This window comes from Trachurus japonicus, chromosome 18, assembly GCF_045865225.1.
Source record: "Trachurus japonicus isolate A0001 chromosome 18, Traja_1.0".
Taxonomy (NCBI): Eukaryota; Metazoa; Chordata; class Actinopteri; order Carangiformes; family Carangidae; genus Trachurus; species Trachurus japonicus.
The window spans coordinates 27,932,783-27,956,967 of NC_140924.1; the positions used below are offsets into that span (position 1 = coordinate 27,932,783).

Here is a 24,185-nt window from a genome sequence, read left to right on the forward strand (position 1 = left end):
TCAAATAAAAAAATAGTTTCCAGTCTGTCAGTCAATGTAGCTGGTGTTTGTCAAACACATTCACCATCTATTACTAAACTGCTCTGGACTCCTTTAAGCCTTCAGCTGTTAGAGGAGACTGGGGATGGTTGTAACAGGGGATGGTTGTGACAGCATCACTTTCACCAATAAGGGATAACATTAGAGTTATGTGATCAGTATCATGTGTACCCACTCACTCCCTGACATTGCATGTGAATTTGCATGGCTGTGTCAATAAGTGTGTAAGTTTTGCAGCCCAAAAACATTTTTTTAGGTCAGAAATTAATATTTTGTACCAAGCCTTAATTTTGACTAGTATCAATACCGTAGAACAGAGGTCTTCAACAGGGGGCCCGTGACCCCCTAGGGGGTCCGCAGAGGTACTGCAAGGGGTTCATGAACTTTTTGGTTGATTATACTATTTTGTATTTCCACATTTATGCTTAAAATAAAAATGTCAATTTAAATAGCTTGTATGCATGATTATCATGCAATTAACAGACATTGTTGACATAACAAAGTGTGTTAATAAATGACTGAATGAATGGCCACCTTACTCACTGTACCTTTAAAATAATTTAATACATGAATATATGACTATACCAGTGTATTATTTGAATAGATTGGTACTGAATTAAGGGGATACGAGGCCCAGTTTAATAAAAACATGTATGAATGTATTTAGCAGGGGTCCCTGCTCCATCTCTCCAGTAGTTTGGGGGTCCTTAGCCTGAAAAACGTTGAAGACCCCTGCCGTAGAAGTTTGAATTAAGTAATTGGTATACGATGAAAGAGCGGGTTCTTAGGTGAAATATGAGTCATTTCATCAATGTTTATTTCAAACCACCATGCTGGTACAGCTAGTGAAACAGTTACTGACAGGGGTGGGGATGGTTGTAACACCTTTTATCTTTGTTGTTTTATTAAGTGTCATCATCTTTCCTGGAATTATACATGGACTATGAACTGCTTCTGACTTCCTGCTGAAGGTTTACATTCATACCATTCATCTGTATTATCAGATATGTTCTTTAGCTTACTAATGTTAGGATCCACACCACTGACATTGTTCTTCATTTAGCTGTCAGTGATGAGTTCTTTTTGTTCATATACCACAGAAAGATGCTTCTAGTTTTGGAACATGCACAATAAACTTACATAGATGCATGTGTTTTTCTGGTTTGGTCTCAGTTTTTAGTTTTTTAATCTCACTGTTACAATTTACTCCAGGTTGTTTTACAACCTACCCCGGTAGTGGGGTAGGTTGTAACAGTGGCACTCCTTGCATTTGACATCAAATAGTGAATTCTGTGATATAGTTTGAGAAGTTTAAGGCACTGCTATTTGTAGAGAACAAATGAGGGTATTCTGTGACATTCTGTGTCAACATTTGGGAGCCAGATACAGTACCATGAACACTCTGCAAGTTATGGGAGCTGAGACAAAAAGTGTTAGAACCATCCCCAGTCTCCCCTACTCTGGGCTCGTTGACACTGTACAATACATTATATTACCTACATCACTGTAGCAACCATGAATCCTGTGTTGTTTGCTGACATTGAGTGGGTGTTTGTGTTTTCTGTTCAATGTCTCATGTTAAATAAAGTGGCACAACCAGTAGTGGACTGGTGTACTGGGACACAGGTTAAGATCTCTTCCTTCCAGTAATCATTCTCTGCATGCTCGCCAGATGATGGAAAGATTTGGTGAAAGTGAAAGTAAGGACGAATAACCCGTTCTGCAGGTACACACACTGGCAGGTACACACACTGGCAGAGAGATAGACACATAAATTTGAATTGTGCAATGGGGGCGGCAACGCCAGGAGGATATAAAACTTCTTGTGAAGTGTGTTTTTTATCAGTTTCTCTCTGTACACCTATACAGCAGCTCTCCTTCCAGCAGCAGGTAAGCTGAGTAATATTTTACTGAGGTGTTCTTTTTTGACAGACATGAATGTACAAAGTTAAATTTCAGTTTAAGAACTTGCCATTAGATTCTTACTCATGTGCACTGACAACAGTGATGGCAGCAGCAGCAGCAGCAGCTGGTGTCAGAACAACCAAAGGCCTGATCCTCATCTTCACTCTGCTGAGTCTGGTTTGCTTCACAAGTTCAAAGATGGACAAGGAAACACTGGTAAAATCTGGATTATCTGTAATTGACATAGTTTTACAGGTTTTCTGAGTGAACTGTTGATATGTTTGTTTTATCTACAGTTGTTACATCATAAACTGTAGTTTAGCTGCTGTTATACTCACATGTCCTCCACTGTGACTGAATGATGACTCTCACTGTGGATCTGCAGAAAACGCTGAGGGAAAAACTTCACAAAGCACAAAAACACTTCGACAAACTGAAGGTGAGTAATTAGTTTAAATGTTAGTGACATGTTATTTATTGCCCTATAAATAGCAATGTAGCAAACTGAGGTTGTATAACGTCATGAAGCATTATTTTTTTTCCCCCATTAGGAAATATACGAGTCATCCAGGGCCAGAAATTCAGAGTTCAAGAGCTTAATTGACGTACAGATGGCAGTAGCAGAGGCGGCAATTAAAGGGTTACTTCCTGACCTTCCGCCTTTGGCCGCATACATGAAGAAAGTGAAGCGCTTCGTTGAGAAAACCAAAGTCTACTTTAGCAAGAGCAACGAGAAACTCGCTGTACAAATACAGGAGAGTGAAAAGAAGTTGAGAGAAATTAAAAAGTTAATCAGATTCTTTGAGGAAGGTCAATATGAACTGTGACCTCCATGTTCATTTGAGTCTGTATTGTGCAGCTTTATTTTAATGTTTGGCCTTAATTTATCATAATTGTTATTTAATGATTATACACAGAGACATACAATGTTTTGGATATACCTACAACTTTTAATAAATATACATAAAACAGCTGATGTGTCATTGGATTTGATCTATGATTGCTTTTGTGACACACACACACACACACACACACACACACACACACACACACACACACACACACACACACACACACACACGCACACAGATAGGAACCTCACAATGGTGCCGGTGGTGTCAGGAATTAAGTCCAAAAAAAGAAGAAGAAGAGCGTGTGCGGTGGAACTCCTTTCTTTTTTTGCAAAACCAATCATGTTTAAAGGGATGGTTCACCCAAAATTGAAATTTCACTCATGATCAACTCACCCTCATGTGGACTAAGGGCTGGGAGAAGTTTCAGAGTCCTCCGTGGCTTCTCTGAGTTACAGAGGGTCTCGGCGTAGCAGTGCATGTCCATATAACGGTTGCAAATGGATACCAACTGTCTTCGTAACAAAAAGACACACCAAAAAACATCCAAATACCTCCATGCTGCTCGTATGTAATGTCCGTCTTGTATTGAAGCCCCGAATTGCGAAATTGTCCCGAAAAAAATTAAATAGGTCTATTTTTCAAGCTTGTTTTGTAGTGGAGGCTTCTTGAAGCTCCTCTTCCCAGTTCGTCCAAATTTGACGAACCGGGAAGAGGAGCTTCAAGAAGCTCATTTATACTTAAAGTGCTAAGCTTTCCTCTCAAGTTCAGAGATTGTTTGACTGACAACAGCGATGGAGGCGGCAGCTGGTTTTTCCAGGCTGGTGTCAGAACAACCAAAGGCCTGATCCTCATCTTCACTCTGCTGAGTCTGGTTTGCTTCACAACTTCAAAGACGGACAAGGAAACACTGGTAAAATCTGGATTATCTAATTGACACAGCTTTAAAGGCTTTCTGAGTGGACTGTTGAGTTCAAGAGCTCAATTGAAGAAAAGATGGCAGTAGCAGAGGCAGCAGTGAAAGGGTTACTTCCTGACTTTCCGCCTGTGGTTGCATACATGAAGAGCATGAAGCGCTTTGTTGAGAAAACCAAAGACTACTTTGCAGAGAACAATGAGGAACTCGCTGTAAACATACAGAAGAATGAAGAGAAATTGAGAAAAATTAAAAACATAGTCAGATTGTATGAGGGTTGCATTTGAACTGTGACCTCCATGTTCATTTGAGTCTGTATTGTGAAGCTTCATTTAATGTGGCTTTAAAGATCATGAATTTGAATAATAATTGTTCTTTAATTATTAAACACAGAGACATACAATGTTTTGAATGTATCTACAACTTTTACGTAATACATACAAGAGCTGATGTGTTGTCATTGGATTTTATTATTTATTATGTGAAATTACAAAATAATTGTGGTGTATGAAAATATAATATTTAATAATAATTTTTAACTGAATTACATAATGTAGTGTAGTGGTTCACATGAAATTGGAGTTAAGTTAACAATTTGCTTTTATTGTATTACCAGTTAATGTCTATTTTTAAGTTTTATATTGGTGATGAACACTTTTATTTGGGTGAATTTGGTGATTTCGGTATCCGCTACAGACGGGAACCAGAATGCAGACACAATTTGGAGTTAATAGACACCAGGCTCTTCACTTGTCTGACGCGAGGCTAGCTCAGAGGGACATTAGGATGAAAAACACAGTCAGGAACACTTCCTGTCCCCTCCACTGGTTCATTCCAACAAAGAGCTCATATCAGGCTCATGTGTTCATACAGATGTAGACTGATAATACCTGTATGACGACTGCAGAGCCGTCAGAGTGGAGTCAGTGTCACACTGAGCTGCAGACGAGGCCTGGGTTCAGCTACTCTGTTGCTCACTTGTCTCTATGTTGGTAAATACAGTAAGAGAGGGACACAAGTCGGACAACATGGGTTGTGTTACAGCTCATTGAACTAATAACTGGAATATGTTGTGTCCAAAAAAAAACAGTGACAATGCTGCATCAGAGACAGTATTTATATAAATGATTACTGTATATCTGGAAAAAGTTAAAAAAAACAAAAAACAAAACAAAAAAACAAGTCAGAAAAGTGAGTCAGAACAACAATATTTTCTTAATCATTGTGTGCAGGTTTTGTGTATCGTTGTGAGCATATTGTAATGGTTGTATATTAGTGTCAGAACTGAGGAACAGATACGAGAAGAGTTTGGAAAGATGTTTACACAGTTTCAGTGAAAAAGAAAGTAATGAGGAATCATTGCATAAATGAATAACCTGATCTGCAGATAAACACATTCTTTTCATATTCTGAGATATACGATGGGGTGGTGACACTGGGAGTATATAAAGGCGTGCGTCATCATTACCAGTTCTTCATCTGTACAGATGAGAGCAGATAAGACACAGAAAGTCACATACTAAAATCTCCATTTAGGCTATAAAGTGCTCTATTTTTCTCTAAAGTTTAGAGACTGTTTGAATGACAACAGCGATGGCGGTGGCAGCTTCCAGCAGCAGAACAACTAAAGGCCTGTTCCTCATCTTCACTCTGCTGAGTCTGGTCTGCTTCACAAATTCACTGATGGACAAGAACAAACTGGTAAATGAATCTTCTCTGCTATAATTCAACAGCCATCGTGAGTCAGGACAAGAATATTTACTGTTGACATATTAATATTTTATTCTCATCCGTCGACAAGTTTTCTGAGAGATTACAAGTAAGTCTTTATCTGTGCAAACATGGCCATAGTAACAGTCTTAATTTTAAGTCATGTTGCATTTACAAGTCATCAACTTTTGCATTGCTGAAAATGGCAGTATACCCAAGTCAAAGCATGTTCTGAACTGCTGCTGGTTTTTACATTAAATATGATCAAATAGTGACCCCTGGTGGCCATAGTCATGAATACAATTCCCTCTAAAAATATTAGTTAATTTGTTGACGTAGACGTGATTCAAGATCAAAGTAAAACTCTGAAGATAGACACATTTACAGAACTCACCTTGTTCCAATGAAACCATTACAAACTCACCAGGTAACATGCACAGAACCGTTTTCATAAATGACTCTGAAGCCCTGGAACAGTTTCCTGGCTGCTAACCAGGCCTTGAGGAGGATCAGTGTCCATTTATCAAGTTCTTCATCTTACCACTGTCCCCATCTGCCTTACACATTCATCTTGCACAATTCAGTGCAGTGCATATTTTTGCACAGTTTGTTTCCTGGAGGCTTGTTTTGTGTCTTGCATCATAGAAGCCCCACACACTGTGTGAATATTATACTGTTACCATCAGTGTTTTGCCCTGAAATCTAAAGCCCGTTATCTACCTTGATAGTTTAAATGTTAATGAGGTACAGTATATCCAGATGGGTGTCATGTTGTACACTCCTCCATACAGTGTGTTTTTGTAATCTTTTTCTTATTGTTGACATAGATGACTGGGGAATTGTACCTGAAATTTTGAAATGAGTGATGGGATTCAATTACAAGACATTCAGTTTTGCACATGTGGGCAGCACAAGAAAACACAACACAATCTCACACAGCTTTCTAATGAGTTGGCTTCTTCTAAAATTTGACCAGTTCATGAAAATGGAAGTGAAGAAACAGAGACACAAAGTGGTACAGACAACACATGCGCATGTACACACACAAACATGCACACATGTTTTTTATTGTCATTTTATTGTGCTTCTTGTACTTAGGATGACTTTTATTCTCTTCATATGAAAGCATGAACAGTGGGGCGGTGCGTGCCGCAGTGGTTAAGGCGGCCGCCCCATGTAGAGGCTACAGTCCTCAATGCAGGCGTTCCCGGTTCGAATCCCGCGTCAGGCTGACCTTTCCTGCATGTCATTCCCCCTCTCTCTGCCTCCCCCTTTCCTGTCTATCTCACTGTGCTATCATATAAAGGCAAAAACGCCAAAGAATATACTTAAAAAAAAAAAAAAAGCATGAACGGCAATAAAACTTGAACCTTGAACAAACACTTCAAATGATTTGCTTCCCAGACCTTGTCTAATACCAAAGTCAGCCTTAGAACATTGTTTTGGGTTTTTTTTTTATGGAGGCTAAATCACCATTTTTCATTCATCACATGTAACCCAGTTCTTGTCTGTCTTTCTTTACAATATGTAGGTTCTTTTTTTCTACATTTACAATTAATATCACCCAAACCTTTATTCAAATAGAAAGTAATACGACAGCATAGGTGAATACCAGGAAATACCTGTTCTGCAGGTACACACTGACAGGCAGATAGACACTCACAGATGACTTGTATAATGGGGGCGTTGACATCAGGAGGATATAAAGCTGTGTCTTGTGTGCGTGTGTGTGTGTGTGTGTCCATTGTTTCCACATTCCTGTACAGCAGCTCTCCTTCCAGTAGCAGGTAATATAAAGTTTTTATTTTTAGCAGACATGAATTTAAAAGGTTCAATTGCAGCTGAAGAACATGCTCTGATATTCTTCATCTGTCCTTTACACTCTGAATGACAACAGTGATGGCAGCAGCTTTTTCTAGCAGCAAAGGCCTGTTCCTCCTCCTCACTCTGCTGAGTCTGGTTTGCTTCTCAACTTCACTGTTAGACAAGGAGAAACTGGTAAGTTACTTTTTTTTTCTTTCTTTTTTATAGAATCTTTCATTTGTCCTAAATTGTTTTATTCACATACATTACAAACTTTCTAAATCATTTCAAGCACATATGCTGTCAACATTTTCATGTTTGTTTAATCTATATCAATGCTGCTATCATGTGTACATGTCCCTCTAACTGAATGTTGATTCTCACTGTGGATCAGCAGGAAAATCTGAAGGAAATGCGCCAGAAAATAAAATTAGAAGCAGACACACTGAAGGTGAGTTAAACAGTCACAATCCAACAAACAGCAAACTGAGGTTGAGCCACATCATGATGCTATTTTATTTTTCCCCATTAGGCAATTGACGAGTCAACACTGTCGATCATTTCAAAGAGCATGAGTGACTCTATGAAATCCATTGAACGAATCATGGCATCACCTATTAATCTTATCCCAATGGACATAGATCTGATACACATCAAGGGTTTGATACAGAAAGTTATGTACTTCTTCAACAAGAAATTTGAAGACCTGGACACAAAAATAGAGGACAGTGAAGAAGAATTGAGAATCATAAATAAATTGATCAAATTCCTTGAGGAGAATAAAGCTGAACTTTAACCTTGAGGTTAATTAGTACCTTAAATGTGCAGGTTCAGTTACTGAGCTGAACTATTACTGTTTCTCCTGCTGGTTTATTCTTACACCTTACAAACTATAGATTATAAACTTCATCTGATATTTTAATGACTGTATATATGCTTTTACATGTAAGATGTACTATTGACTGCTATTGACAAGTAATAACATGTTATGATTGCAAATAAAATTTTGTGCATGTTGACAACCAAAATAAACTTAATATATGAGAACCACAGTTGTCTGATGTCTTCCTTGCGCTTTAAAGACAATTCTGATACATTTCTCTGTAGAGACAATACCAGATCTGTGAGTAAGCCACTATTAAAAGCACCTAAACGTACAAAGACAAAGACAAACACACCACACTAAAGCACTTGGAGGGGAGAAGATACATTTTATCCAAAGGGTTCTTACATAAAAACATGATCTGGATAATTAAACCAGGATAAACAGTGAGGACTTGAACCCATGACTTGGACTTATTGGACAATTTGGATACACAGTCAATTGAGAAAATGATCAGCAAAAAGGAAGTTTCTAAGCTTTTGGTGCTTTGTGTCAGTGAGTTCTATTGTGTACCATTTTCTTGGGTGTCTATAGTGTCATTTTTCTGTCTTGTTTTTTAAATTGGTGAAGTGTGATTATAAACCTTTTGAGTTAATTAAGTTTATTGATCTAGGCATAATCCCAGCTCTCAGCCACCGTAGTGGAAAAGACAAAATACACTGGTAAAATGCAAGTTGCAATGCAATGATTACATAATTTGCATAATTTTCTATAAAACCCCTATTCATATTAGTTTCACATCTTGCACCTACTGTACAGTATATGGCCTATGACATACTGTATCATGGACGTACATTTAATTTCCTGCAAAGTGAAAATGCCCAGTACTATTTCTGCGAAGAAAGAAATTGGAGACAAAGTAAGAGCCAGCCTGCATGTAAACATATTCACATACCAGGAAAACACATGTCACGAATCCACGCCCACAGGTGAGTTGTGCAATGGGGAGGTGACAGCAGCAGCAGCATATAAAGCTGTTTGCACTTGATCATCTTATCACACTGTCATTCATCACCCGTACAGCAGCTCTCCTTCAGTTCACACCACAGGTAAAATCAGAAACTACTATACACTGTTGCATATTATGCACTTTTATAACAATTTATAAGTTAAGACACAAAGTTGATTTGTAGTTGTTCTATTTTATTTTCAATTCAATTCTTTATTGATTCATTTTGGTCAGAGCAGTGATGGCAGCAGCAGCAGCAGCTTCTTCCAGCAGCAGAACAACCAAAGGCCTGTTCCTCATCTTCACTCTGCTGAGTCTGGTTTGCTTCACACATTCAAAGACGGACAAGAACAAACTGGTGAATTGATCATTTTTTAAACTTTGTTTATGGTAATGTTAAAGTCAGCATTCATATTTGAATAATAATGAAACAATTACACATTTTAGTAAAATGTAATTTCCATCTGCCCCGAATACAAATGTTTGTTTTTTTCAAGGAGGGGCTGAGACAAGACCTTCAGAAACTACTGCAAATAACAGAGAGAAAGCAGGTGAGTCAGTCATTATGTGGAAGGTCAATCCTGAATGAAGGAAAACCCACTAGTATCCTTAGTGATGATATACACTAGTCATTCAGACGTCTTTCATAACAGAATGTAACAGCAGAGTAAATGTAATTTGTGCTTTCATTTTCTCTTACAGGAAGAGAACAAGCAAGATGCTGTCTTCACATCAGAGCTCCTGGGTGATGTTGCACCCCTAATGGACATGTCAATTAAACTATTCAAGTCATTACCAGTACTTACTGACTTTCCAGCACTGGGGGAATTTTTGGAGGACACAAAGACATTTGTGGAGGCATTGAGGCCTTACATAAAGAAGGATAATGAGAAAAAAACTACAGAAATGGAGGACTACAAACAGAACCTCAAATCCCTGCAGAAGCTGCTAACAAGCCTTAAGAGTAACGACGAACTGTAACTGTTTATTTGTGGTATTTTATCTGCTTTATCTGTTTCCTACCTTCAGTTTAAGATACCCATAATATGGCCTTAAAAGCTTCACATTCTGACCAAGAACAACACTCAACTTGTTTGACGGCTGTGATTGGTAGTTTTTCTTTCATGAACTCATATTTGCTATTTTCTTTCTCATTTCAGAAATATGTAAATTACATTGACATTCTTACAGTAATGCACTTCTACACATCAGCTGAAATGGCTACAGATGATAATAATGTACATCAAATAAATAAATAAATCTAATTAAAAAATTTGTTTCCAGTCTGTCAGTCAATGTAGCTGGTGTTTGTCAAACACATTCACTATCTATTACTAAACTGCTCTGGACTCCTTTAAAGGAGAATTCCGGTCATTTTTGACCCCTAAATCGTTGTCCTGATGGTCACCCAGTGCTGGGGGGAGCAAAAAATGTGACTAAAATTGACAACGATTTAGGGGTCAGAAATGATCGGAATTCTCCTTTAAGCCTTCAGCTGTTAGAGGAGACTGGGGATGGTTGTAACAAAGGGATGGTTGTGACAGCATCACTTTCACCAATAAGGGATAACATTAGAGTTATGTGATCAATATCATATGTACCCACTCACTCTGCTTCTGACTTCCTGCTGAAGGTTTACATTCATACATGTTCACCATTCATCTGTATTATCAGATATGTTCTTTATAGTCCACTAATTTTAGGCCAAAAAAGGGGTCAACGTTAAACAAATTGCAACAGAAGCAAACTCAACTGATTTTGTATCCTCAACATGTCCTGAGTGAGGGAAAAAAAGCCCCGAAGAATCCCAATTGGGGGAAAGTTTGGAAAAACACCCAAACATATCTCATTTATATGCATATAAAAAAAAAAATTTCACGTGTATAGGGTAAAATTTTTAACCTTTAGATATCTCCATGAAAATTACTGAGTTGATTACTTACATTAAGACAAACAAAAAATGTATTACAAGTTTTTTGAAATTCTTTGTTAACATGAGCAAATTTGCATAAATGTGTATAAATTTGCATAAATTCCACCGTTTTGACGGCACATGTATATATGAAGTTGTTGTGGTGGTACCGGCATGAAAATTGGAATGAGTTGACTCCATCTGTCAACCGACAAGTTGACCACTTTAAATTTCAAGATGACTGCAATTTTTCAAGACAGCCACATCCTTAGTAGAGCAGGTATGACATGCTCCGTCTCTATTAATGCTCATGGGTAGCCTAAATTGGTTCCATTTCTTTTATAACTGTAATATCATATTACAGTTAAAAATGTCTTGTTCAATCTTGTTAACATATTATATGTTAACAAGATTGAACAAGACATTTTCACCTGCTCTACTCAATGTTTAGATCAGGTGTTGTATGTATGCAAATTAGCCATACGTAATTGGATTATGCACTGTTGGCTCATGTCATACCTGCTCTACTAAGGATGTGGCTGTCTTGAAAAATTGCAGTCATCTTGAAATTTAAAGTGGTCAACTTGTCGGTTGACCGATGGAGTCAACTCATTCCAATTTTCATGCCGGTACCACCACAGCAACTTCATATATACATGTGCCGTCAAAACGGTGGAATTTATGCAAATGTATACACATTTATGCAAATTTGCTCATGTTAACAAAGAATTTCAAAAAACTTGTAATACATTTTTTGTTTGTCTTAATGTAAGTAATCAACTCAGTAATTTTCATGGAGATATCTAAAGGTTAAAAATTTTACCCTATACACGTGAAAATTTTTTTTTATATGCGTATAAATGGGATATGTTTGGGTGTTTTTCGAAACTTTCCCCTAATGGGATTCTTCTGGGCTTTTTTTTCCCTCACTTAGGACATGTTGAGGATACAAAATCAGTTGAGTTTGCTTCTGTTGCAATTTGTTTAACCTTTTCTCATAAAATGACTGGACTATTAGGACAGCTTTCTAATGTTACAGTAGGATCCACACCACTGGCATTGTTCTTCATTTAGCCGTCAGTGATGAGTTCTTTTTGTTCATATCCACCTTTTTCCGAACGTCAAAAACGTAGTCTGTTTTGCCGGTTTTGCTCTACCGGTGGAATTTTATGTTTACGTTTCCATGGTTTCAGTAGTCGCGGTAAATGCATGGATTTTTTTTTTTTTTTCAATGAAAATCTGTAAAACGCATGGATCATCACACCAGCTTTTAACAATAGATATCACACAAATTGACATCCGTGTTAAAAGCCAGCGTTAATAGATCCATGCGTTTACCGCAACTATGACAACGACTGAAAACCATGGAAACGTAACCGTACAATTCCACCAAACCGGCAAAACCGTCTTCCGGGTTTGCCTTGTGGATACCACAGAAAGATGCTTCTAGTTTTGGAACATGCACAATAAACTTACATAGATGCATGTTTTTTCTGGTTTGGTCTCAGTTTTTAGTTTTTTAATCTCATTGTTACAATTTACTCCAGGTTGTGTTACAACCTACCCCGGTAGTGGGGTAGGTTGTAACAGTGGCACTCCTTGCATTTGACATCAAATAGTGAATTCTGTGATATAGTTTGAGAAGTTTAAGGCACTGCTATTTGTAGAGAACAAATGAGGGTATTCTGTGTCAACATTTGGGAGCCAGATACAGTACCATGAACACTCTGCAAGTTATGGGAGCTGAGACAAAAAGTGTTAGAACCATCCCCAGTCTCCCCTACTCTGGGCTCGTTGACACTGTACAATACATTATATTACCTACATCACTGTAGCAACCATGAATCCTGTGTTGTTTGCTGACATTGAGTGGGTGTTTGTGTTTTCTGTTCAATGTCTCATGTTAAATAAAGTGGCACAACCAGTAGTCAAGTGGTGTACTGGGACACAGGTATTAAGATCTCTTCCTTCCAGTAATCATTCTCTGCTCGCCAGATGACAGAAAGATTTGGTGAAAGTGAAAGTAAGGACGAATAACCCGTTCTGCAGGTACACACACTGGCAGAGAGATAGACACACACAGGTGAGTTGCACAATGTGGGTGGCAACGCCAGGAGGATATACCGGTAAAACTTCTTGTGAAGTGTCTCTTTGATCAGTTTCTCTCTGTACACCTATACAGCAGCTCTCCTTCCAGCAGCAGGTAAGCTGAGTAACATTTTACTGAGGTGTTCTTTTTTGACAGACATGAATGTACAAAGTTCAATTGCAGTTTAAGAACTTGCCATTAGATTCTTATTCATGTGCACTGACAACAGTGATGGCAGCAGTAGCAGCAGCAGCAGCAGCAGCAGCAGCAGCTGGTGTCAGAACAACCAAAGGCCTGATCCTCATCTTCACTCTGCTGAGTCTGGTTTGCTTCACAAGTTCAAAGATGGACAAGGAAACACTGGTAAAATCTGGATTATCTAATCCACACGTTTTACAGGTTTTCTGAGTGAACTGTTGAGATGTTTATTTGTTTTATCCACAGTTGTTACATCATAAACTGTAGTTTAGCTGCTGTTATACTCTCATGTCCTCCACTGTGACTGAATGATGACTCTCACTGTGGATCTGCAGAAAACGCTGAGGGAAAAACTTCACAAAGCACAAATACTCTTAGACAAAATGAAGGTGAGTAATTAGTTTAAATATTAGTTACATGTTATTTATTGCCCTATAAATAGCAATGTAGCAAACTGAGGTTGTATAATGTCATGAAACATTATCATTATTATTTTTCCCCCATTAGGAAATATACGAGTCATCAGAGGCCAGAAATTCAGAGTTCATCAGTTCAATTGATGAAAAGATGGCAGTAGCAGAGGCAGCAATGAAAGGGTTACTTCCTGACCTTCCGCCTTTGGCCGCATACATGAAGAGCATGAAGCGCTTTGTTGAGAAAACCAAAGTCTACTTTGGACAGAACAATGAGGAACTTGCTGTAAAAATACAGAAGAATGAAAAGAAGTTGAGAGAAATTAAAAAGTTAATCAGATTCTTTGAGGAAGGTCAATATGAACTGTGACTTCCATGTTCATTTGAGTCTGTATTGTGCAGCTTTATTTTAATGTTTGGCCTTAAAGATCATGAATTTATCATAAATATTATTTAATGATTATATACAGTGACATACAATGTTTTGGATACCTACAACTTTTAATAAATATAAAACAGCTGATGTGTCATTGAATTTTGGTTGCTTTTGTGAAATGACAAAATAATAACCTTATGTTTACACACACAGACACACACACTATAATTATAATGTCATAAGGGACATTGGGAGCAGATGTCTGATCTGTTAATAAATCCTCAAATTCAGCACCTGGAACTGATAAATGTTGTGTACAAGAACCACTGTTGTGTGAGACCTTCGTCATGAGTAATTCTAACATCAAACACTTTCTGTGTAGAGACAGTACCAGGTTGGTGAGTAGGTTAACAAAGACCATAGTTGTGCTGCCAGATTCAACTCAGAGGGACATTAGGTAGAAAAACACAGGAACACTTCCTGTCTCCTCCACTGGTGCTCTGGAGGTTCATTAGATTCAATCTTATCTTCAGCTCAGGGCCGGCCCTAGGATTTTGGTGGCCCTAAACAAGATTTTTGTTTGTGGCCCACTTTAAGCGCAAACACCAAATCACTGGTTAAAACTGAATACAGACATGTTTATGCCCTTTGAGGTTTGAGGCCATTTTCTCAAATTTAACATATTTTCTTAAATTTATCTTTTTAAGATACTTGCAGATTTAACAATACTCAAGTGTTTTATGTCTAAATATTAGAACCTCCGCTGTAAGCACACTGAGGCCAGTTTGTCCTAGAACACTGTATAAAGAAATAATTTAGGCCAAATGCTGGAAATTTGAGGACTGCTTTTTGAAAAATTTCAAATCCTTTGTGAAAACACACCTTCAGTCATGAGAATGAACTGTTTTGGTGCTTGAAATAGGATATGAATACAGTAATAGATAAGTGTAGAAAACAAGTCTAAAATGAAATTTTGTAAGATTGCTTTTTGAGCACAAATGTTGTTATTCTGCCGTTCTATTTTCACCAAATGTCTCAAATGTGAGATAAAAGAAGCTGAATATTGACTTCAAATTACATATAAAGCTCATAGCGTGCGTGCAGACCGATGTTTAAATGACTTGATGAACCCCGGTACCTTTCTGATCATGTGGCCCCCCACCTAACGGCTGTGGCCCTAAACAACCGCATAGAGGGTTTATGCCAGGGGCCGGCTCTGCTTCAGCTACTCTGTTGCTCACTTGTCTTCATGTTGGTAAATACAGTAAGAGAGGGACAGAGGTCTATTGTTCATCGAACTAATATTGTGTCATGAAAACACAATGAAAATGTTGCATCAAATGGTTCTCTGTAAAAAGTAAAAAGTAAAACCAATCATGTTTAAGTACAGCCACTGTGAATCACAACACAAATATTTTCAATCATTGTATTCATACTACAGGTTCACAGGTTTTGTGTGTCGTTGTGAGTATATTGTAGGCTAATAGCTGTATTTTAGTGTCAGAACTCAGAAGCAGGATACAGGAAGAGTTTGGAAAGATGTTTACACTGTTACTGTGAGATAGTAAGTAACAAGGCATCATCAGGGGAACACAAAAAAAATGACCTGTTCTATAGATAAACATATTCTTTGCAACACTCAAGAAAGAGTTTGGAAGGATGTTTACACAGTTTCAGTGAAAAAGAAAGTAATGAGGAATCATCGCATAAATGAATAACCTGATCTGCAGATAAACACATTCTTTTGGTTTGTGACACTGGGAGTATATAAAGGAGTACGTCATCATTACCAGTTCTTCATCTGTACAGATGAGAGCAGATAAGACACAGATAGAAATTTTTTCTCTAAAGTTTAGAGACTGTTTGAATGACAACAGCGATGGCGGTGGCAGCTTCCAGCAGCAGAACAACTAAAGGCCTGTTCCTCATATTCACTCTACTGAGTCTGGTCTGCTTCACAAATTCACTGATGGACAAGAACAAACTGGTAAATTAATCTTTTCTCTTTTTCTCTGCTATAATTCAACAGCCACCGTGAGTCAGAACAAGAATATTTACTATTGACATATTAATATTTTATTCTCATCCATCGGCAAGTTTTCTGAGAGATTACAAGCACCTGGATACCTTTGATGTTTTCATCTGCAGTTGTTACAATATGCTCTGTATTAAAACCCACATGTGTACAACTGTAACTGGATGTTGACTCTCACTGTGGATCTGCAGGAAAAGATCAAAGAAGAGTATGAAGAGCTACAAACTTTAATGGACCAAGCAAAAGTGAGTCACACAGCCAGTTTAAATGTTTTCGGGATGTGTTCATACTGTATGAAACTGGAGTAACGTGAATGATGAGGTACTGTGGATGAAAGAGGTTTGTGTACAGAGTTTGTGTTTTATTTTCCCTATAGGCAGACTACATGGCAGGGATGGAAGAAGTTAAAGAGCTCAGAAAGGGCTCGAACCAAAAGATGGCATTAAGGCAGGAAGAAATGAAGAAGAGATTTCCTGACTTTCAACCACTGGACACATACTTTGAAAACAACAAGCGCTACCTGGAGGAATTCTATGACTACATGAACAAGAAATACGAGGACCTCGGTGAACAAATAGAGAACCGAGAAAAGAAAGTGAGAGAAATGGGAAACCTAATTAAATTCATTGAGGAGAATCAGGCTGAACTGTAACTTTGAGGTCGGCTGGTGATTGTGTTGTGCAGCTTCATTGAAAAGCTTCATTGAACTGGACTTAAACTCTTGACTTTGTTGAAAATGTTTGACACAAATCAGGATGTTAGAGACTTAATAGAACGGGAAATTCTTATGAATACTTGTACAACATGGGATGTGTAACCATTACACTACCAGATGAAGAATCTCCAAAATAAACCAAAACAAACACTTTTAACTTCTGTTATTTCTGGTTGGTTCATATGGACAGGTAGTTTATATTCTGTTGCTGTTACTTTTCTGTTGGTTTATTTTCACACTTTTATCGCATTAGCAGAAACTGTCATTCAAATTCTAATATTCAAGGTAGGCTGCTACATATGTATTTCTTCATTGTTATTATATACTATGAAATATTGAGAGTAGATCCCTGAACTGTTACAGTAAGAAATGATTAAATCCATGTATTTCTGATAAATTTATCAAATAAAACCTCCTATAATGGAAATGATCAAAAAGTTGCAGTAGAGACTCTATTGGACAAAATTTGGAAAAAGTAAGACTGATGGTTGCATGTTCATTTCATTTCATGTGAGTTGTCAACATTGTCTCATTTCAAGTTATGTAAAATATCTGGGCTGTGTCTGTCAGTGACAGTGCTGACATGAGTGAAATGTTTGTGGTTTACAGTCAGTGTAGTGAAATACACAAACACATCCACTTAACACTCCTCATTGTCTGGGGGAATCTGTTGGTCTGGCAGAACAAACTAAGGTAAGTTCACCAGACAAGAAGAAACTGGTAAATGAGCGGTTGCATATCCAGTTCAAGAGCTCAATTTATGAAAAGATGGCAATAGCAGAGGCAGCAATTAAAGGGTTACTTCCCGACTTTCTGCCTATGGTTGCATACATGAAGAGCATGAAGCGCTTTGTTGAGAAAACCAAAGTCTACAGGAGAATGAAGAGAAGTTGAGAAAAATTAAAAACAGTCAGATGTATGAGGGTTGCATTTGAACTGTGACCTCCATGTTCATTTGAGTCTGTATTGTGAAGCTTCATTTTAATGTTTGGCCTTAAAGATCATTAAACCATTACACTAAGAATCTCCAAAATAAACCAAATAAACATGTTTAATTTCTGTTATTTCTGGTTGGTTCATATTAAGATGGACAAGTAGCTTATATTCTGTTTTCTCGCATTAGCAGAAACTGTAGTTCAAATTCTAATATTCAAGTTACCAAACTTCATGAACTCTCTTCTCAGTTAGTCCATCACCTGCAAAACACTAAACTTATTTAACACATTTTTCAAATGCCAACACACTTTGTTCAAAACAGTTGAAAACACAATCAAAACAAAATGATGTACTATGTGTGTTGCAGCGCAGCCAGACTGAAAGCTACAGATAATCATATCAAACATATTGACAATATAATGAAACAATACCTACAATACAGAGACACACAGAGGCTCATTTCTTTGTAAGCTCATGTATTTGCTTGAGATTTCGGGAACTGTGTTCATTTCTGTCTTGTATGTTGCCACATATGAGAAAATTAAAACATCTTCACAACTTAAAACAAACTTCAATTCTTTTTGTAATATGTACTTGCTGACAGACTGTTGAGCTGCACCTGTACACCCACAGTGGGAGTCATCATTCACTTACAGTGTGTGTGTGTGTGTGTGTGTGTGTGTGTGGTTTCATAAAACATATGTTATATTTCTTCATCTTGATAGATTTTTTAAGTTTCATTTTTACAGAGAAAGTATTGGGCAACTCCACTTTAGTGGGTGAGTGAGTCAGTACATGAATTCATAATACATGTATGCAATTCCCACCCTGGAGCCAGGCCTGGGGTCAGGGCTCGCAGGCGAGCGTCTGGTGGCCGGGTCTTGGCCCACGGGACCCGGCTGGGCGCAGCCCGAACGAGCGACGTGGGCCCGCCTTTCCGTAGGCTCACCACCCGCGGGAGGGTTCAGAAGGGGCCGGTGCCGTGTGATTTGGGTGGCAGCCGTGGGTGGGGGCCCCGGCAACCCAATCCCCGGACAACGACTCTGGCTTTAGGGACATGGAATGTCACCTCGCTGGGGGGGAAAGAGCCTGAGCTCGTGTGGGAGGCTGAGAGGTATCGGTTAGAGATAGTCGGGCTCACCTCCACGCACAGCCTGGGCTCTGGAACCCAACTCCTTGAGAGAGATTGGACTCTCTTCCACTCTGGAGTTGCCCATGCTCATAGCTCCCCAGCTCAGCCGCCATGTGTTGGAGTTCTCCCCTCTTAACGAGAGGGTCGCTTCCCTGCGCCTTCGGGTCGGGGATAGGTCTCTCACTGTCGTTTCGGCCTACGGGCCGAACGGCAGTGCAGAGTACCCGGCCTTCCTGGAGGCCCTGGGAGGGGTGCTGGAAAGTGCCCCAACTGGGGACTCCATCGTTCTGTTGGGGGACGCTCACGTGGGCAGCGACAGTGTTACCTGGAGAGGTGTGATTGGGAGGAACGGCCTCCCCGATCTGAACCCGAGTGGAGTTTTGTTATTGGACTTCTGTGCTAGCCACAGTCTGTCCATAACGAACACCATGTTCGAGCATAAGGGTGTCCATCAGTGCACGTGGCACCAGGACAACCTAGGACGGAGGTCAATGATCGACTTTGTAGTCGTGTCATCTGACCTCCAGCCGTATGTCTTGTCAACTGATCACCACCTGGTGGTGAGTTGGATCCGCTGGCAGGGGAGGAAGCTGGTCAGACCTGGAAGACCCAAGCGTATTGTGAGGGTCTGCTGGGAGTGTCTCGCAGAATCCCCTGTCAGGGAGGTCTTCAACTCCCACCTCCGGGAGAGCTTTGACCGGATTCCGAGGGAGGCCGGAGACATTGAGTCCGAATGGACCATGTTATCCACTTCCATTGTTGACGCGGCCATCCGGAGCTGTGGCCGCGAGGTCTCCGGTGCTTGTCGCGGTGGCAATCCCCGAACCCGGTGGTGGACACCGGAAGTAAGGGATGCCGTCAAGCTGAAGAAGGAGTCCTACCGAGCCTGGCTAGCTCAGGGGACCCCCGAGGCAGCTGACGGGTACTGGCAGGCCAAGCGGACGGCAGCCCGGGCGGTCACGGAAGCAAAAACTCGGGTCTGGGAAAAGTTCGGGGAGGCCATGGAGGAGGACTACCGGTCAGCCTCCAGGAAATTCTGGCAAACCATCCGGCGCCTCAGGAGGGGGAAGCAGTGCTCCGCCAACACTGTTTACAGTGGAGGAGGGGAGCTGTTGACCTCGACTGGGGATATCGTCGGGTGGTGGAAGGAATACTTCGAGGATCTCCTCAATCCCACTGACACGCCTTCCGTAGAGGAAGCAGAGGCTGAGGACTCAGAGGTTGATTCATTCATCACCCAAGCTGAAGTCACTGAGGTAGCCTGGAAGCTCCTCAGTGGCAAGGCACTGGGGGTGGATGAAATCCGCCCTGAGTACCTCAAGTCTCTGGATGTTGCGGGGCTGTCGTGGCTGACACGCCTCTGCAGCATCGCGTGGCAGTCGGGGACAGTGCCTCTGGACTGGCAGACCGGGGTGGTGGTCCCTCTCTTCAAAAAGGGGGACCGGAGGGTGTGTTCCAACTACCGGGGGATCACACTCCTCAGCCTCCCGGGAAAGTCTATTCCAGGGTGCTGGAGAGGAGAATTCGGCCAATAGTCGAACCTCGGATTCAGGAGGAACAATGCGGTTTTCGTCCTGGCCGTGGAACGGCCGTTTGCAGCCGAGTGTGAAGCAGCTGGGATGAGAATCAGCACCTCTAAGTCCGAGGCCATGGTTCTCGACCGGAAAAAGGTGGCTTGCACCCTCCAGGTCGGGGAGAGTTCCTGCCTCAGGTGGAGGAGTTTAAGTATCTTGGGGTCTTGTTCACGAGTGAGGGGAGAATGGAGTGCGAGATTGACAGGCGGATCGGTGCGGCGGCCGCAGTAATGCGGTCATTGTATCGGTCCGTCGTGGTGAAGAAGGAGCTGAGCCGAAAGGCAAAGCTCTCGATTTACCGGTCGATCTACGTTCCCACCCTCACCTATGGTCATGAACTCTGGGTCATGACCGAAAGAACTGGATCCCGGATACAAGCGGCTGAAATGTGTTTCCTCCGCAGGGTGGCGGGGCGCTCCCTTAGAGATAGGGGGAGGAGCTTTGTCACCCGGGAGGAGCTCGGAGTAGAGCCGCTGCTCCTCCACATCGAGAGGAGCCAGCTGAGGTGGCTCGGGCATCTGTATCGGATGCCCCCTCCCTCGTGAGGTGTTCCGGGCATGTCCCACCGGGAGGAGGCCCCAAGGACACGCTGGAGTGACTACGTCACTCGGCTGGCCTGGGAACGCCTTGGGGTCCCCCCGGAAGAGCTGGAGGAAGTGTCCGGGGAGAGGGAAGTCTGGGGATCCCTGCTCCAACTGCTGCCCCCGCGACCCGACTCCGGATAATGCGGCGGACAATGGATCGATGGATGGAAATTTACGTACATGTATTTAAAATGTCATACAGTTAGAAAACAAGACGGCCTAGATGTTACCACTAAAGGAAACTACAGTAAATAACCTGCAATTGCTTACTTACTTGAAACAGTATAAACATATTTCCAAACTCTTCCTGTATGGGTTTTGGCACTAAAATACAACCATTACAATATGCTCACAATGATACACAAAACCTGTGAACCTGTATGAATGCCCCCCAAAAAAAGAAAAGAAAAAAAGAAAAAAAATTGTTGTTATGACTCACAGTGCCTGTAGATTTATCCAAATTCAAAATTTATAGGAGGTTAAGCAACAGCTCATTTACCAGTTTCTTCTTGTCTAGTGAACTTAAAGGGATATTTCAACATTTTGGCAAATTCACCTATCTAAAGGTCGCTTGCACCGACAATTAAAGGTAATGAACCTACTCCTAAGACTAGAGGGATTCTGGAAATAGGCGAATTTGCCAAAATGATGAAATATCCCTTTACATTTGGTTGTTCTCCCAGTGAATGTGTTAAGCTGTGAATTGTATATTTCACTACACTGACAGCAAACCACAAACATTTTTCTCATGGCTCATGTCAGCACAGCCCAGACATGACTTGAAATAAGACAAATGAAATGTTCATGTTACAACCCACATCAAATGAAATGAACATGCAACCATTAGTCTTACCTTTTTTAAAATTATTTTTTTTAGATATAACCATTTGTACAAATAGAGTCTCTATTGCAACATTTTGTTCATTTTCATTGTAGCAGGTTTTATTTAAGAAATTTATCAGAAATACATGGATTTAATCATTTCTACAGTTTAGGGATACTCTCAATATGCTGACAATGAAAAAATCCATACATTTAGCAGATTGAACATTATAATTTGAATGAATGAATTACTGTTTCTGCTAATGCACGGAAAGTGTGAAAATAAACCAACAGGAAGAAACAGCAACCGAATATCACCTGTCCATCTTACTGTAATATATGAACCAACCAGAAATCAGAAGTTAAAAGTGTTTATTATTGTTTATTTTGGAAATTCTTCCTCTGATAGTGTATGGTTACACACATACATAATATTCATTAGATTTCCACGCTCTGCTGACAAGTGTTTAACATGAGTCAACAATCACTAGCTGATCTGAATGTTACAGTTCAGCCTGATTCTCCTCAAGGAATTCAATTATGTTTTTCAGTTTTCTCATATTCTTTTCTTGGTTCTCTATTTTTTCACCAAGGTCCTCATATTTCTTGTTCAGGTAGTCATTGTATTGCTCCAGGTAGCGCTTGTTGTTTTCAAAGTATGTGTCCAGTGCTGGAAAGTCAGGAAGACTCTTCTTCATTTCTTCCTGGCTTAATGCCATCTTTTGGTCCAAGTCTCTTCCAAGCTCTGCAGCTTCTTCCATCCCTGCCATGTAGTCTGCCTAATGGGGGGGAATAAAACATGAGACACAACCTTAAGAACAAATCACACTTCTTTCATCCTGTCACAATATCTCATCATTCATGTAAGTCCACTTTCATGATGAACATTTAATCTGCCTGTGTGACTGACCTTCACTTGGTCCGCTTTTGTTCGTAGCTTTTCATAGTCTTCTTTGATCTTTTCCTGCAGATCCACAGTGAGAGTCAACATCCAGTTACAGTTGTACACATGTGGGTTTTAATACAGAGCATATTGTAACAACTGCAGACGAAACATGAATATAAAGATGTAAAAGGTAAATAGATGAGAATAAAACATTAATATGTCAGTAAAACAGTAAATATTCTTGTCCTGACTCACGATGGCTGTTGAATTATAGCAGAGAAGGTTAGAAAAGATTCATTTACCAGTTGGTTCTTGCCCATCAGTGAATTTGTGAAGCAGACCAGACTCAGCAGAGTGAAGATGAGGAACAGGCCTTTAGTTGCTGCCACCGCCATCGCTGTTGTCATTCAAACAGTCTCTAAACTTAAGAGAAAAATAGAGCACTTTAGGTATAAATACAGACTTTTTGTATGTGACTTTCTTAACTATATATATAACTAACTATATATATATAAACTATAAATGAACATTTGAACTTGTTGAACCTGCCTAAGAATATTTTCATAGCAAAATGTTCTCATCTTACCTGCTGCTGTACAGGTGAAGAAATGGGAAATGATGACACACTCAACAAACTCCTTGAAAAAAAAAAAAAAAAAGTGAGAAATGTCATGTTAAAAAAAAATAAACAAAAAATGTTATGTCAAATTGTTAAATTTTGAAAATACTGGAAGAATGTTATGTCAAAAATGTAACATGCAGAAAAAATGAATATGTGAGTATTGGGGGCGGGACTAGATAAGCTTTTGCTTCTCCCGCTTTCCCTTTCGGTCATGTGTATTGTATTAATTGGATTAAGATGATGTGTGATGATGATGACTAATTGACATGCCCGAAATGAACCAAATAAATAAATAAATAAATATATACTCCCAGTGTCACCAGCCAATTGTGTAACTGAGAATGTCCAAATATGTTCATCTGCAGAACAGGTTCTTTCTCTGTCCTCACCTGATGATGCCTCGTAAGTTTCTCTTTCACAGAAACTGTGTAAACATCTTTCCAAACTCTTCCTGGTCTGTTCCTGGGTGCTGACACTAAAATACAACCATACAATATACTCACAACGACACACAAAACATATGAACATGTATCAATAGAAAAAAAGGGAAGTATTGTTGTTATCTTATGTAGACTTTTTTTCCCCCCCGTTTATTTCGGTCAATACATGTCATTAAAAGTGAAGTAACAAACCAGAGAGAAAAAAAAACCCTGTTACAACTCAAGTTAGTTTAAAATTTTAAAATGTACAATTTGTTATTTATTAATAAAAGAAATAAGCAGTCACAAAAGAGTGAAAAGAGAGAAGCTGCTTGATTTGATTTCCCTTCCTTCTTCTTCTCCTTTCCCTTCTTCCTCCCCTACTTCCTTCCTCAAAAAATTAGGAACAAAAGAAA

The 24,185-nt window shown here is 39.8% G+C and overlaps 3 long non-coding RNA genes across 3 annotated transcripts; all 3 read left to right on the plus strand.

The window, feature by feature from the left end:
- Positions 1-2,073: 2,073 nt before the first annotated feature.
- On the plus strand, positions 2,074-10,103 carry LOC146969520 (uncharacterized). Its single transcript, XR_015034182.1, has 3 exons — positions 2,074-2,160; positions 9,554-9,607; positions 9,759-10,103. It is a non-coding gene; the product is annotated as an uncharacterized LOC146969520 (long non-coding RNA).
- A 3,043-nt stretch (positions 10,104-13,146) lies between these two features.
- Positions 13,147-14,196, plus strand: LOC146969521 (uncharacterized). The gene is made up of 4 exons (XR_015034178.1): positions 13,147-13,171; positions 13,302-13,420; positions 13,591-13,644; positions 13,763-14,196. It is a non-coding gene; the product is annotated as an uncharacterized LOC146969521 (long non-coding RNA).
- Positions 14,197-15,992: 1,796 nt separating this feature from the next.
- On the plus strand, positions 15,993-16,532 carry LOC146969522 (uncharacterized). Its single transcript, XR_015034181.1, has 3 exons — positions 15,993-16,031; positions 16,271-16,324; positions 16,456-16,532. It is a non-coding gene; the product is annotated as an uncharacterized LOC146969522 (long non-coding RNA).
- Positions 16,533-24,185: the final 7,653 nt, after the last annotated feature.